Consider the following 14894-nt stretch of genomic DNA (forward strand, 5'->3'; position numbering starts at 1 on the left):
CAAGCCATGGTAGCCATTTCAATAGAGGGGATTGGGGGGCTAAGGAATATTTAATGCTCATAGTTTCCATTTCGAAACTGCGCTGTATTGACGTTATAATTGTGGATAAGCGTGGTGGATCTGTTCTTTTCCAATATTGAGCAATTGCGGCCCTGGTGGCTATGAGAATATGGCCTATAACATAAGAGTATTCAGAGGGTACATAGGGAGGAAAGTAATGTAAAAGAACAATCTCAGGGAGGTGGGGGAGGATCACCATTGTGACCTTTTCAATTAGTCTAAAAACTTCCGTCCACAATGGCCTAATAACTGGGCATGTCCAAAATGTATGTATTAAAGTACCTTCCAATCCACATTGCCTCCAACAAAATTTAGAGGAGTCTGGCCAGATCCTATGGAGTTTATCAGGTGTGTGATAGAGGCCATGGATTAGTTTGAACATCATTTCAGTATGGTTGATGCACCGAGACATTTTAAACATATTCATAAAAATATTTTCCCATTCCTGATCTGTCAGAAGAATATTAAATTCTGATTCCCACCTTGTTTGAATATGTAATTTCACATCATTGAGCGGAGAGAGGAGCGTGACATACCACTGGGATATACCACCTTTGTGGTGTATGGAGGAAAAGTTACTCAAGATATATGGAGGGGGAGTAGGGGAGGAGAGAGGATCAGGCATGTTCGCCCTAATCCAATGTCGGATACGTAGGTATTTATAGAAGTCCTTTGACGGTATCAAGTATTGGGTTTGTAGTTGTTGGAAGGTTTTAAGCTCTGATTTATCATACAAGTCCTTGACCAGCTGAACCCCAAGCTCCCGCCAGTTCCGCAAAGAAAGGTCTGGGAGCAGCTTGGTAATCGCCAATATGGATAGGTGCGTGGAGGGCAGTGGGCAATCGCCCAGATTAGTGACCAATCTGTCCCAGACCTTAAGAGAATTAATTATACTCCTCATAAGTTTGGTAGAGGGGGGTCTATGTGCAGGTTTGACCCAGATTAAATCTGGAAGAGGAAATTCAGTGCACATATGTCTTTCAATATCTACCCAGGGTTTTACGGACTCCGTCTGGAGCCAGTCCTTCAACTGATCAAGGAGACATGCATGCTGATAGAGTTCTAGGTTAGGGAATGCGAGACCCCCGCTACCCTTGGATCTAAACAAGCGGGTTCTAGCTATCCTGGGTCTTTTACCCTTCCAAATAAAAGTAGACATGACAGAATAGAACTTGTTAAGGAGAGCTAGCGGAACTAAGTAAGGTATGGCTCTAAACAGGTAGAGAATTTTAGGGAGGAGCATCATTTTGATTGATGAAAGTCGCCCCAACCAAGAAATTTCATAGTTCGTCCACTGTTTGGTGAGTGTTTTGAAGTGACCCAAGAGAGGAAGGTAGTTACAATCCACCGTGGAGTGAGAACCGGAAGGGATCTTGATCCCAAGGTATTGGAGGGAAGAGTCCTGCCATGCATAGGGATAAATAGATTGTAGGGATTGGAGTGGGATCGGCTCAATGTCAAATGCCAGAGCCTCAGTTTTTGCCGTGTTCATTTTATAGTAGGAGATTTTAGAGTAGTCCTGCAGAATATCGTGGATAGCTGGGAGAGAGGATTCAGGTTTAGTTACAAACAGCAGGACGTCATCTGCAAACAGGCAAATCTTATGTTGCGTGGGACCTATGTAAACTCCGCTCACTAGGGTAGATGCCCTGATTTTCTCTGCCAGAGGTTCTATTGCTAAAATGAAAATTAATGGTGACAGTGGACATCCCTGGCGGGTGCCGTTGGTGATGGGGAAAAAATCGGATAAAAACCCATTACTAAAAACGCGCGCTGAGGGGTGCGTATATAGACGTAGGATATTCTGTAAAAATTGTCCCGTGAACCCAAACCTGGCAAGAACTTCTGACATGTATAACCAATGAATCCTGTCAAAAGCTTTCTCCGCGTCAAGAGAGAGCAGTAATAAGGGTTCCCGCGACGCGGAGCGAGCCTCCAGAAGGGAAAAGACTCTCCTGGTATTGTCAGGGGCTTGGCGACCGATAGTGAAACCCACTTGATCTTGATGAACCAATGTGGGGATCAACGGATTCAGTCTATTTGCAAGCAGTTTGGCATACAGCTTAATATCTGTGTTCAAAAGTGCTATGGGTCTATAATTTGCGCAGAGAGATGGGTTCTTGCCAGGTTTGAGAATCGTTATCACCTGCGCCTCCAACATTTCTCTAGGGAAAGGGTTAGAGGAAGCGTCATTGTACAGATTAAGGAGGAGTGGGGAGAGTGAGTCTTGAAAGGTAATGTAAAAGAGATTGATAAACCCATCTGGCCCAGGGGCCTTGTCTTTTTTGAGGGCTTTCAGGGAAGTCTGAAGTTCTCTCTCAGTCCAGGGAGTGCAAAGTGTGGAAGCATCATCCGGGGAAATAGAAGGTAGATTAATGGAATCTAAAAAGGACCGTATAAGCTGCAAGGAAGGTTGCGGGGTGAGGGGATCATGTTTGAGATTGTACAGTTTTCTATAATAAGAGGCAAATTGGTTTGCAATATCTTTAGGGTTCAGGGACAGCGATCCATCTGGGTTTGTCAAGTGTTTAATTCTGTTGATAAGGTTTTTCCCTCTGAGTTTCCGCGCCAGTAATTTACCCGCCCTATTACCTAATGTGTAATATTTTTGATTTAGGTTGGAGACTGCTCTTTGTACGTGCAAAAGGTAGAGACTGTTCAATTTCCTCTTTGCTTCAGTCAGAGACGCAAGGGTGAGATCGTCGGCAGGGGATTGTTTATGTTTGGTTTCTAGCATCGTCACCTCCAACTCATAGGCCAACTGAACTTCCCGGTCACGGCGTGCTATGTGAGCTGAGGCTTGGATAGCTGCACCCCTCAGGACTGCCTTAAGAGCACACCAATGATTAGAAATAGAGGTATCAGCGGGGCTATTGGTGTCCAAATAAGAAGACAAGGCCTCTCGTAATATAGAGACTCCGTCCTCATCATTTAAAATGTAATCCCGCAACCTCCAAGATCGTGGTGTGGGGATAGGCGTTTTGTATGACCAGGTCCACAGTAAAGGTGCATGGTCTGACCACGATATCGGCAATATTTTGATGTTAGGGATTGATTGTAATGTCCATTTATCCGTCAGGAGCAAATCGATCCTAGAATAGGATCTATGCACTGCCGAATAAAATGTATAGTCTCTAGCACCGATATTCCTGACTCTCCAGGCGTCATATAAATCAAATTCGGTTAGTAGGTGTGAAAAAGAGGCGGCCAGGGCTTTGGCTGTGTTAGCAGACTGTTTATCTAGTTTCGAAGATTTGTCTAGATTAGGGTCAGGAGCTATATTAAAGTCACCCATCAGGAAAACCGCACCTTTCTTGACACTATACAGCTTTTGAAAAAAGGATTTCAGGAACCGAGGTTGATTAGAGTTAGGGGCATAAATGGAGACCAAAGTAACATATTTAGTTCGCAGTTTCCCCACTAGAATCAGATATCTGCCATTGCCATCTACCCACTTACCCTCCAATTGGAAAGAGCACGATTTATGGAAAAGGATAGCGACACCGTTCCTCTTAAACGGCCCACAGGAGACATAGTGGACTGGGTAATTGGTATTGGAGAACTGAGGAGGGGAGTGCAGTGGGAAGTGGGATTCCTGTATAGCCACTACGTCTGCCTTTTGATCAGCAAAATATTTCATTTGTGCAGGTTTTTTATGTTATTGGGGGTCATTCCGAGTTGATCGCAACTTTTTGCAGCCCGTGCGATCAACTAGATGCCGCCTATGGGGGAGTGTATTTCTGCATAGAGTTACTTACCCTGTGCGATGAATCCAGCGTTGAAGGTCCTGGAATTGATGTCAGACATCCGCCCTCCAAACGCCTGGACACGCCTGCATTCGCCACACCACTCCCAGAAAACGGTCAGTTGACGCCCCGGAACGCCTTCCTTCTGTCAATCCTCTTGCGGTCGCCGCAGCGACCACTTTCTTCGCTAGCAGCGTCTCTGCCCAGCTACAGCCGTCGCCAGGCAACAGCGCACCTGCGCAATGCGGCCGCAGCACATGGGCAGTTCTGACCCGATCACATGGCTGTGACGAAGCACAGCGTGCGATCAGGTCGGAATGACCCCCATTGTGCCTATTGGCTGGTGCTTTGTGCAGGTTTTTATGTTATTGGCCCTCATTCCGAGTTGTTCGCTCGCTAGCAGATTTTAGCAGCATTGCACACGCTAGGCCGCCGCCCTCTGGGAGTGAATCTTAGCTTAGCAGAATTGCGAACGAAAGAATAGCAGAATTGCGAATAGTAATTTCTTAGCAGTTTCTGAGTAGCTCGAGACTTACTCCTACATTGCGATCAGCTCAGCCCGTTTCGTTCCTGGTTTGACGTCACAAACACGCCCTGCGTTCGGCCATCCACTCCCCCATTTCTTCAGCCACTCCTGCGTTTTATCCTGGCACGCCTGCGTTTTTCAGCACACTCCCAGAAAACGGTCAGTTTCCGCCCAGAAACACCCACTTCCTGTCAATCACACTCCGATCACTTCAACGATGAAAATTCTTCGTTCGGACGTGAGTAAATCTACTAAGTTTTGTGCTAAAACCTTAGCGCATGCGCACTGCGTACCATGCGCATGCGCATTTTTGCCTTAATCGCTCCGTTGCAAAAATCAGCAACGAGCGAACAACTCGGAATGACCCCCATTGTTCCTATTGGCTGGTGTTGTGTGCAGGTTTTTATGTTATTGCTCCTATTGGCTGCTGTTGTGTACAGGTTTTTATGTTATTGATCCTATTGGCTGCTGTTGTGTGCAGGTTTTTATGTTATTGCTCCTATTGGCTGCTGTTGTGTGCAGGTTTTTATGTTATTGGTCCTATTGGCTGGTGTTGTGTGCAGGTTTTTATGTTATTGCTCCTTCTGGCTGGTGTTGTGTGCAGGTTTTTATGTTATTGATCCTATTGGCTGCTGTTGTGTGCAGGTTTTTATGTTATTGATCCTATTGGCTGCTGTTGTGTGCAGGTTTTTATGTTATTGCTCCTATTGGCTGCTGTTGTGTGCAGGTTTTTATGTTATTGGTCCTATTGGCTGGTGTTGTGTGCAGGTTTTTATGTTATTGCTCCTTCTGGCTGGTGTTGTGTGCAGGTTTTTATGTTATTGGTCCTATTGGCTGGTGTTGTGTGCAGGTTTTTCTGTTTTTGCTCCTACTGGCTGGTGGGGTGGCACTTGATATGCCGGCTGTCTTGGATCCCGGCGCTCAGCATACCGGCGCCGGAATGCAGACACCCGACATACTGACAACTATTTTCCCTCTTGGGGTGTCCATGACACCCCTGGAGGGAGAATAAATAGTGCGGTGCACGTGGCGTGCCACTGTGCCCGCAACATGGTGAAAGCAGCGAGCCCGCAAGGGGCTCTTTAGCACTAGCCCCGCTGCCGGCATACTGGCAGTCGGGATACCGGCATACAGTAGTAGACCTGGCTGGTGTTGTGTGCAGGTTTTTATGTTATTGCTCCTATTGGCTGGTGTTGTGTGCAGGTTTTTATGTTATTGCTCCTATTGGCTGGTGTTGTGTGCACAGTTTTATGTTATTGCTCCTATTGGCTGGTGTTGTCTGCAGGTTTTTGTTATTGCTCCTATTGGCTGGTGTTGTGTGCACGGTTTTATGTTATTGCTCCTATTGGCTGGTGTTGTGTGCAGGTTTTTATGTTATTGCTCCTATTGGCTGCTGTGTGCAGGTTTTTATGTTATTGCTCCTATTGGCTGCTGTGTGCAGGTTTTTATGTTATTGCTCCTATTGGCTGGTGTTGTGTGCACAGTTTTATGTTATTGCTCCTATTGGCTGGTGTTGTGTGCAGGTTTTATGTTATTGCTCCTATTGGCTGGTGTTGTGTGCACAGTTTTATGTTATTGCTCCTATTGGCTGGTGTTGTGTACAGGTTTTTATGTTATTGCTCCTATTGGCTGCTGTTGTGTGCATGTTTTTATGTTATTGCTCCTATTGGCTGCTGTTGTGTGCAGGTTTTTATGTTATTGCTCCTATTGGCTGGTGTTGTGTGCACAGTTTTATGTTATTGCTCCTATTGGCTGGTGTTGTGTGCAGGTTTTATGTTATTGCTCCTACTGGCTGGTGTTATGTGCACAGTTTTATGTTATTGCTCCTATTGGCTGGTGTTGTGTGCAGGTTTTTATGTTATTGTTCCTATTGGCTGGTGTTGTGTTCACAGTTTTATGTTATTGCTCCTATTGGCTGGTGTTGTGTGCAAGTTTTTGTTATTGCTCCTGTTGGCTGGTGTTGTGTGCACAGTTTTATGTTATTGCTCCTATTGGCTGGTGTTGTGTGCAGGTTTTATGTTATTGCTCCTACTGGCTGGTGTTATGTGCACAGTTTTATGTTATTGCTCCTATTGGCTGGTGTTGTGTGCAGGTTTTTATGTTATTGTTCCTATTGGCTGGTGTTGTGTGCACAGTTTTATGTTATTGCTCCTATTGGCTGGTGTTGTGTGCAAGTTTTTGTTATTGCTCCTGTTGGCTGGTGTTGTGTGCAGGTTTTTATGTTATTGCTCCTATTGGCTGCTATGTGCATGTTTTTATGTTATTGCTCCTGTTGGCTGGTGTTGTGTGCAGGTTTTTATGTTATTGCTCCTATTGGCTGGTGTTGTGTGCACAGTTTTATGCTATTGCTCCTATTGGCTGGTGCTGTGTGCACAGTTTTATGTTATTGCTCCTATTGGCTGGTGTTGTGTGCAGGTTTTTATGTTATTGCTCCTATTGGCTGGTGTTGTGTGCACAGTTTTATGTTATTGCTCCTATTGGCTGGTGCTGTGTGCACAGTTTTATGTTATTGCTCCTATTGGCTGGGGTTGTGTGCTAGCTTTCCGTGCATGTGCTAATTCCGAGGTGTAGTTGTGTAATATAACGTTGTATCTGTATTATCAAGCCAGGCCGTGACATCTCGAAGGCTTATTCAATGTAGTATCCAGATTACGTTAAGGAAGCTCACTGGACCACAAAGCACTCTGAGTTTGCAGTGTTGCAGTGTATATATATCATCAGTCTACTTCCTGGTGTCGGAGACACTGCCACACATCATTAGGAGTGTGCCGAAATGTGAGGAGAGATGTCTCAACAAAGGCTAACCTCCTACCACTTTATTACCACCCGTTGTATTGAAAGCTTTATTTATGTTTTAACAGTTATTTATATAGCACACACATATTACGCAGTGCTGTACTGAGAATATGTCACTCACACCAGTTCCTGCACCAGTGGAGTGTATACTCTATATTCCCTATCGCATGGGCCAATCCTGGTACAGATAGATAGGAAAAGTATAAATGATGTGCTATGTGATTATGTGCAGCTGCACGTGTTATCTGTATAAAGCGAGAGCCATCCCCTACCAGTCCTTTCGTATGAAGCGCAAATGCCACGTTGCTCCCTCCTCCTAAAACCTGCTCCCCCCCCTGAATCCTGACTTTGAGTGCACAAGTGCTGGATTGAGTATGCTTAGAAGTGAATTCCTGCTCATCTGTATTGAGATTGGCATTGCAGGCCCCCTAACTAGGGCTACCACCTTTATATTCTCAGTTTCCTGTATAGTGGTTGTGGCAAAACCACAGTAGGGTTGCAGCTATTTTATTTGTCAGATTTTGTGATCCTGTATATGCCTCAGAGCTCCCTTGTGCCCATTTATATGCCACAGAGCCCCCTCATGCCCCTATATATGCATCAGAACTCCCTCATGCCCCTTTATGTCTCAGAGCTCACCCATGATCCTGTATATGCCTTAGAGCCCCCTCATGCCCCTTTATATGCCTCAGAGCTCACTCATGATCCTGTATATGCCTCAGAGCCCCCTCATGCCCCTTTATATGTCCCAGAGCTGATTTATGATTCTGTGTATGCCTCAGAGCCCCCTCACGCCTCTTTATATGTCTCAGAGCTCATTCATGATCCTGTATATGCCTCAGAGCCCCCTCACGCCCCTTTTTATGTCTCAGAGCTCTCTCATGCCCCTGTATATGCCTCAGAGCCCCCTCATATGCCTCAGCACTCCCTCATGTCGCTGTATAGGCCTCACAGCCCCCTCATACCTCTTTACATACCTGAGAGCACTCTCATGCACCTTTACATACCACAGGGCCCCTGCTCCTGAATCTTCAGAACACAAGAGAGACTCTGGGGACATAACCGATAAAGGACATTAAAAAGTCCAATTGTAGCAGACAATTTGGTTCCTGGTACTCATTACTGTACTGCAAATAACAAGCAACTGTATCACCACTAACTATGTGATAGTGTAATATGCAGTCTCGGGAGCCTGGGCATACTGACTGACTGACTGACTGACTGACTGACTGACTGATAAGGTGACTGAAGGAGGAAGAATAGTTAATAGTTAATAGGTGAGGTCTAACTCTTACACAAACACAATGGTCCTGCTGTTCCATACATACAAATAAATGAACCAGAGAGGAAACCATTACGGACGGTGTAATGGTTAGCATTACTGCCTCACAGCACGGGTCACGGGTTCAATTCCCACCATGGCCCTAACTGTGTGGAGTTTTTATATTCTCCCAGCGCTTACGTGGGCTCCCTCTGGGTACTCCGGTTTCCGCCCAAACTCCAAAAATATACAGGTAGGTTGATTGGCTCCCTACAAAATTAACCCTAGCATGAATGTGTGTGCGTGTACATTTGATAGGGAATATAGATTGTAAGCTCCACTGGGGCAGGGACTGATGTGAATGGCCACATATACTCTGTAAGCGCTGCGGAATATGTGTGCGCTATATAAATAACTGGCAATAAATAATAATTTTTACAGATATATCTGAGGATACCGATATTTACGCTACATTTTTAAGAACCGAAGACTTTTTTTTTTCATAACGTCCCTTATACGTGTAATATCTGTAATAGTGTCCAAATCTTGCTGTAAATTCACATGAAATGAGCAGAAACAGGGACCTCTTATCCGACATGAAATTAGATGACTCTGTTGTGGAGACTTATTGTACAGTGCATCCGGAAAGTATTCACAGCGCTTCACTTTTCCCACATTTTGTTATGTTACAGCCTCATTCCACAATGGAATACATTCATTTTTTCCCTCAAAATTCTACACACAATACCTCATAAGGATAACGTGAAAAAAAAGTTTTTGGGAGATTTTTGAAAATGTATTACAAATAAAAAAAAACTAAGAAATCACACGTACATAAGTATTCACAGCCTTTGCCATGAAGCTCAAAATTGAGCTCAGGTGCATCCTGTTTCCACTGATCATCCTTGAGATGTTCCTACGGCTTAATCGGAGTCCACCTGTGGTAAATTCAGTTGATTGGACATGATTTGGAAAGGCACATACCTGTCTATATAAAGTGAAGCGCTGTGAATACTTTCTGGATGCACTGTATGTTGTGCTGTCGCCTGGCCTGTCACAGCCACGCACTAATGTGACATAGCGACAGCCGTCCTTTCTCACGGGTGTAGTGTTGTTACAAGTGATAGTATAACAGACTCGGTGACACCCAGGTCTTCCCTAAGTAGACAGACTGATATTTAGTTATGAGAAAAACACAATAGACTGTATTATGCGCTGCGTATTTAATGCTGACAGAGTGAGGTCACACACATTGCACACTGTCGGCTAAATTGCCCACACGTTGCGCAGATGCCATCATTCCACATTTTCATTGGTCAGTCCCAATTTCCAAAGGTCAAAAGTGGTGTGACCTCACTGATATATCCATGATATGGGCAGGTCAAGGGCAAGGATGTGATATCCAGTTAGGTGCGAATTTATCAAAAATCTCGCACCTGCACGGTTTTTCCCGCAGGTGTGAGATTTTTACCACAGGTGTGAGATTTTTGGTATTTCGTTAGGGAGGGGGGGGGGGGGAGGGGGGCTAGTTATTTTTTGAGCACCTTCTGAGAACTCAATTTTTCTTCTTAGGAACAATTAGCAGGCTTTGCTTCAGAACCCCAATGCACCCCTCTCCTCATGACTAATTAGGCAATTAGTCCTTAATTACTCACCTTCTGCAGCGCTGCCTTCTTCCTCCGGATCCTGTCAGGCTGGTCTTCTGCAGCAGCGGTGAGTGTGAGTATTGTGTGAGTGTGTGTGAGACCCCTGTGACTCCCTGCCAAGTGTGTGACACCCTAGTGTGTGTGTGGACCCCCACTCCCCCACCGTGTGTGTGACCTCCTATGTGTATCCGTTGCAGCAGCAGAGAGAACCACTTCTCCCAGCAGCCACCTTGCCTCCCAGCAGCCTCCATAGAGCAAAGATGGAGGACAGATGACTGTGAGCCATGGAGACCACTGGAGTGGCTTGAACACACAGGTAAGTACCTAGCCACATCTTTTTTCACCCCATGGGATTTTGCCCACAATAAAAAACCTGCAACCAAATTGAAAAAATTGGATACCATGAGTATTGGGAGCGTGCATACCCGTGCCAATCCATAACTGGGCGTGAGGCATACTTGCCTACCCGCCCAGAATGGCCGGTAGGCTCCCAAAAATTGAGTGTTCCTACCGGCCCCCCAGAAAGTTGGCCAAGTCTACCGCTTTCCCAGGTAGAGCCCCGCACCCACCCTCGGCCGCCCACAACAGAGAACAAGCGGGCGGTCCGAGGGGGATATGATGACGCAATTCACGCTGAATCGCGTCATCATAGCTCCGCCCCCTGCTTTACAGTGCCAATTTTCTCTGCACTGTCTAGCGGGGGGCGGGGCCACGATGACACGTTTGTGCTGCCACGCCCCAGACTGCCCGCTTCCCCCACCGGCCACGCCCCCAGACTGCCCCCATTGCCGCCGGCCACACCCCCAGTAGCCTACCACGCTGCCATCTCCCGGAGGAGGGTGCAGCAAGGTAGGCCCGTATGGCGTGAGGTGCACAAGTTTTTTGCACCTCATTGGATATGCCTCTATGAGGCTCATTTAGGGACAGAAAGAATAAATAAATCCAGCACAATGCACTGTGACCCATCTTGTGGTTTACCCTTAGAGTTTCCATCACACACTCAGCAACCGTACTCCGTAACCACGGACAAACAGTGTAGACCACCCCATATACTCAGTGTGGAAACCTGAAGTCATCTTAGAGGAATCCGACGACAACACAAAAGGAACCTAAGACTCTACACGAAGCATGCTATTATCCCGCTAAACCACCTGAGGGCACCTGTTAAAAAAAAAAAATGTTTACATAATAAATAAACACATTCACCTGTGTGTCAGCTGGTTCCACGGGAATGCACAAGCCACTTAGCAAAATTAAAATATAAAAAAAACGGTCACGCCTCCAGCTTTGCCCTTTGAAAAGGATATTTATAGCTGGGATCTCAGATGAGAAGGCAGATAACGCTCATTGAGAGTTAGGTTACTCCGTCTGCCTGATTTTCCGGGGATGAAGTTCATGGTTGTGATGTGCCTGCATTCAGAGAGGCATCCACTCAGCGGAAGAGACGGTGTCTTGGCCACAGGGGACATCAAGTTTGGTGATGCTACTTCGTACGAAGCGTCAAACCCAAGGCGATCCCACAAGTCCAGCCGAAGGTCACTCAGGAAAAAGAAGCCCAGGAGGGTTCTGTACCCGGCTCGGGTGAGAAAATATTTACCCCCTGAGAAGAAGGACCCAGTCAAAAGATGGCTGTTTATTCTTGGTGCCATCATCTTATTCCAGATCTTCTCAGAAGATGGTGGACAAGGTGACACTTGGGACTATGGGATCGATCCCACTACAGATATGGACATCACATTTCCCGGAAATGCCACTGTTACTATGGAGACTGGGCCATTAACGGTAGCATCTGGCGGACAGATGTCTGTCCGTCGTCCTGCTAACTTGTCGCTAGCTTACCCCCCCATCTTTTCCTTTATGACGGAACGCCAAGACACAATGGCTTCCTTATCTGGAGCGACCTATTATCATGGTGAAAGGACTCTTTCCAGTACTGCGCCCCAGAATACGGGAGGAGAACCAAGTTCCAGGGTTGAACTGGACAGTGTTTGTACATGAAGGGAACGCAGGGTGTAACTGTAGCTCCATAACAAACAGCCCCGAAAGTTGAGGACTATCAACGCAAGGACAGCAGCTCTCCAGTGGGTGATCGCTGTGCGGCAGATCACCAGAGGTGTCAGGCGCTAAAGACTGGGACCGCCAGGAGAAATGAGGTTGTGCAATAAAGCAGCAGGGCAATGCACGACCGGGGGCATGTGTCTAGGAGGAGATCACTGTGTGTCATACAGCACAAGACTTGTAATGAATGATTATATAAATGGCTGTTACTCAGGAATGTCGCCTTGCTTCGTGTATAAATGAATGTACATTGTGGCTCTGAACTGTCAGCATAACATTTATATGAGTATATAAAGGAACCATCTGATCATGCCATTACCCAGTGTCCTCCTGTCTTGTCATTATTACCATTCATGCTCCAGGGCGGTGCCCACGGCAACCCAGGTCTTGCGTGAGGTTGCTGCTGGAACGGAGACAAAACAGAGGTTTAATAAAATCACCAGATTTAATGACAGGGTTGACTTAGTAGAATGGCGCTGTAGTGCCCACGTGTTATAATCAGTCAGATGTTAGCGTTCATTCACCTGCAGCAAGCACTCTTTCTGATTGGCTGACATGGCATGTCATAATGGGCAGATGTATCAAAGATTGGAGAGAGATAAAGTACCAACCAATGAGCTTCTAACTGTTATTTGTTTTTACATTAGCCTCTAACATGACAGGAGCTGATTGGGTAGTATGTTATCTCTCTTCACTTTATCTCTCTCCGAGGTTTGATATATCCCCCCACATCCTGTATAATGGAGGGTAGAAGCTGACTGGTTGGTACTCTGTCTCTCCACTTTATCTCTCTTCAAGCTTTGATAAATCTGCCCAATGTCATTAGATGCCTTGGAGAGAGTTAAAGAGTCAGCCAATCAGCTCATGTCATTTTACAAATACAGCCTGCAACATGGCAGTTAGGAGCTGATTGGCTGGCACTTTTTCTCTTTCCACTTTATCTCTCGCCAAAGCTATAGTAATACATAGGCCCATATGTGTCCTTTTTAATGAAAGGTGAAGAATAAACTGATAGGGTGGCAGTCTGGTGGGATACAGGGTATTTCTACCACAATATAAAAAGCTTTCTAATGTCTGGCAGTGATTTAGTTAACACTTTGTAAAAGTTACTGAACACAGTAATCATCATCATCATCATCATCATCATCATTTAATACTATGGCAGACAGAGAAATGTGCAGTACCCCCACACCAACCAATCAAATACAAGCTTTCATTGGTCTGATCCTCTTGGCAGTATGTTATACCCCTTTTCCACTAGCTAAATTTCCCCGTGCACGGGGGCGCGCATCAACACAGGTTTTTAGTAAGTGGAAACGGCTCAACACGGGTTGAGTGACCCTGCAATCCTACCTGGGTAGCTACCTGGGTTGAACACAGTAATGACCCAGGTAATTGTGCAGTGGAAACGGTCATTGGGGGTAATTCAGACCTGATCGCAGCAGCAAATTTGTTAGCAGTTGGGCAAAACCATGCTGCACTGCAGGGGGGGGGGGGGGGGGGGCAGATGTAACATGTGCAGAGAGAGTTAGATTTGGGTAGAGATGAGCGCCTGAAATTTTTCGGGTTTTGTGTTTTGGTTTTGGGTTCGGTTCCGCGGCCGTGTTTTGGGTTCGAACGCGTTTTGGCAAAACCTCACCGAATTATTTTTGTCGGATTCGGGTGTTTTTTTCCAAAAACACTAAAAAACAGCTTAAATCATAGAATTTGGGGGTCATTTTGATCCCAAAGTATTATTAACCTCAAAAACCATAATTTACACTCATTTTCAGTCTATTCTGAATACCTCACACCTCACAATATTATTTTTAGTCCTAAAATTTGCACCGAGGTCGCTGTGTGAGTAAGATAAGCGACCCTAGTGGCCGACACAAACACCGGGCCCATCTAGGAGTGGCACTGCAGTGTCACGCAGGATGTCCCTTCCAAAAAACCCTCCCCAAACAGCACATGACGCAAAGAAAAAAAGAGGCGCAATGAGGTAGCTGTGTGAGTAAGATTAGCGACCCTAGTGGCCGACACAAACACCGGGCCCATCTAGGAGTGGCACTGCAGTGTCACGCAGGATGGCCCTTCCAAAAAACCCTCCCCAAACAGCACATGACGCAAAGAAAAAAAGAGGCGCAATGAGGTAGCTGACTGTGTGAGTAAGATTAGCGACCCTAGTGGCCGACACAAACACCGGGCACATCTAGGAGTGGCACTGCAGTGTCACGCAGGATGTCCCTTCCAAAAAACCCTCCCCAAACAGCACATGACGCAAAGAAAAAAAGAGGCGCAATGAGGTAGCTGTGTGAGTAAGATTAGCGACCCTAGTGGCCGACACAAACACCGGGCACATCTAGGAGTGGCACTGCAGTGTCACGCAGGATGTCCCTTCCAAAAAACCCTCCCCAAACAGCACATGACGCAAAGAAAAAAAGAGGCGCAATGAGGTAGCTGTGTGAGTAAGATTAGCGACCCTAGTGGCCGACACAAACACCGGGCCCATCTAGGAGTGGCACTGCAGTGTCACGCAGGATGTCCCTTCCAAAAAACCCTCCCCAATCAGCACATGATGCAAAGAAAAAGAAAAGAAAAAAGAGGTGCAAGATGGAATTATCCTTGGGCCCTCCCACCCACCCTTATGTTGTATAAACAAAACAGGACATGCACACTTTAACCAACCCATCATTTCAGTGACAGGGTCTGCCACACGACTGTGACTGATATGACGGGTTGGTTTGGACCCCCCCCAAAAAAGAAGCAATTAATCTCTCCTTGCACAAACTGGCTCTACAGAGGCAAGATGTCCACCTCAT

General features: G+C 46.1%; 1 long non-coding RNA gene across 1 annotated transcript in view; it reads right to left on the reverse strand.

The window, feature by feature from the left end:
* The window catches only part of LOC134947430 (uncharacterized), a 63931-nt gene that overhangs the window by 9857 nt on the left and 39180 nt on the right, over positions 1-14894 (reverse strand). The window contains exon 2 of the long non-coding RNA XR_010182553.1: positions 12413-12496. This is a non-coding gene — a long non-coding RNA (uncharacterized LOC134947430). The remainder of the gene's footprint in view (positions 1-12412; positions 12497-14894) is intronic.

Source organism: Pseudophryne corroboree, chromosome 8 (genome assembly GCF_028390025.1).
Source record: "Pseudophryne corroboree isolate aPseCor3 chromosome 8, aPseCor3.hap2, whole genome shotgun sequence".
In the NCBI taxonomy this organism is placed as follows: domain Eukaryota; kingdom Metazoa; phylum Chordata; class Amphibia; order Anura; family Myobatrachidae; genus Pseudophryne; species Pseudophryne corroboree.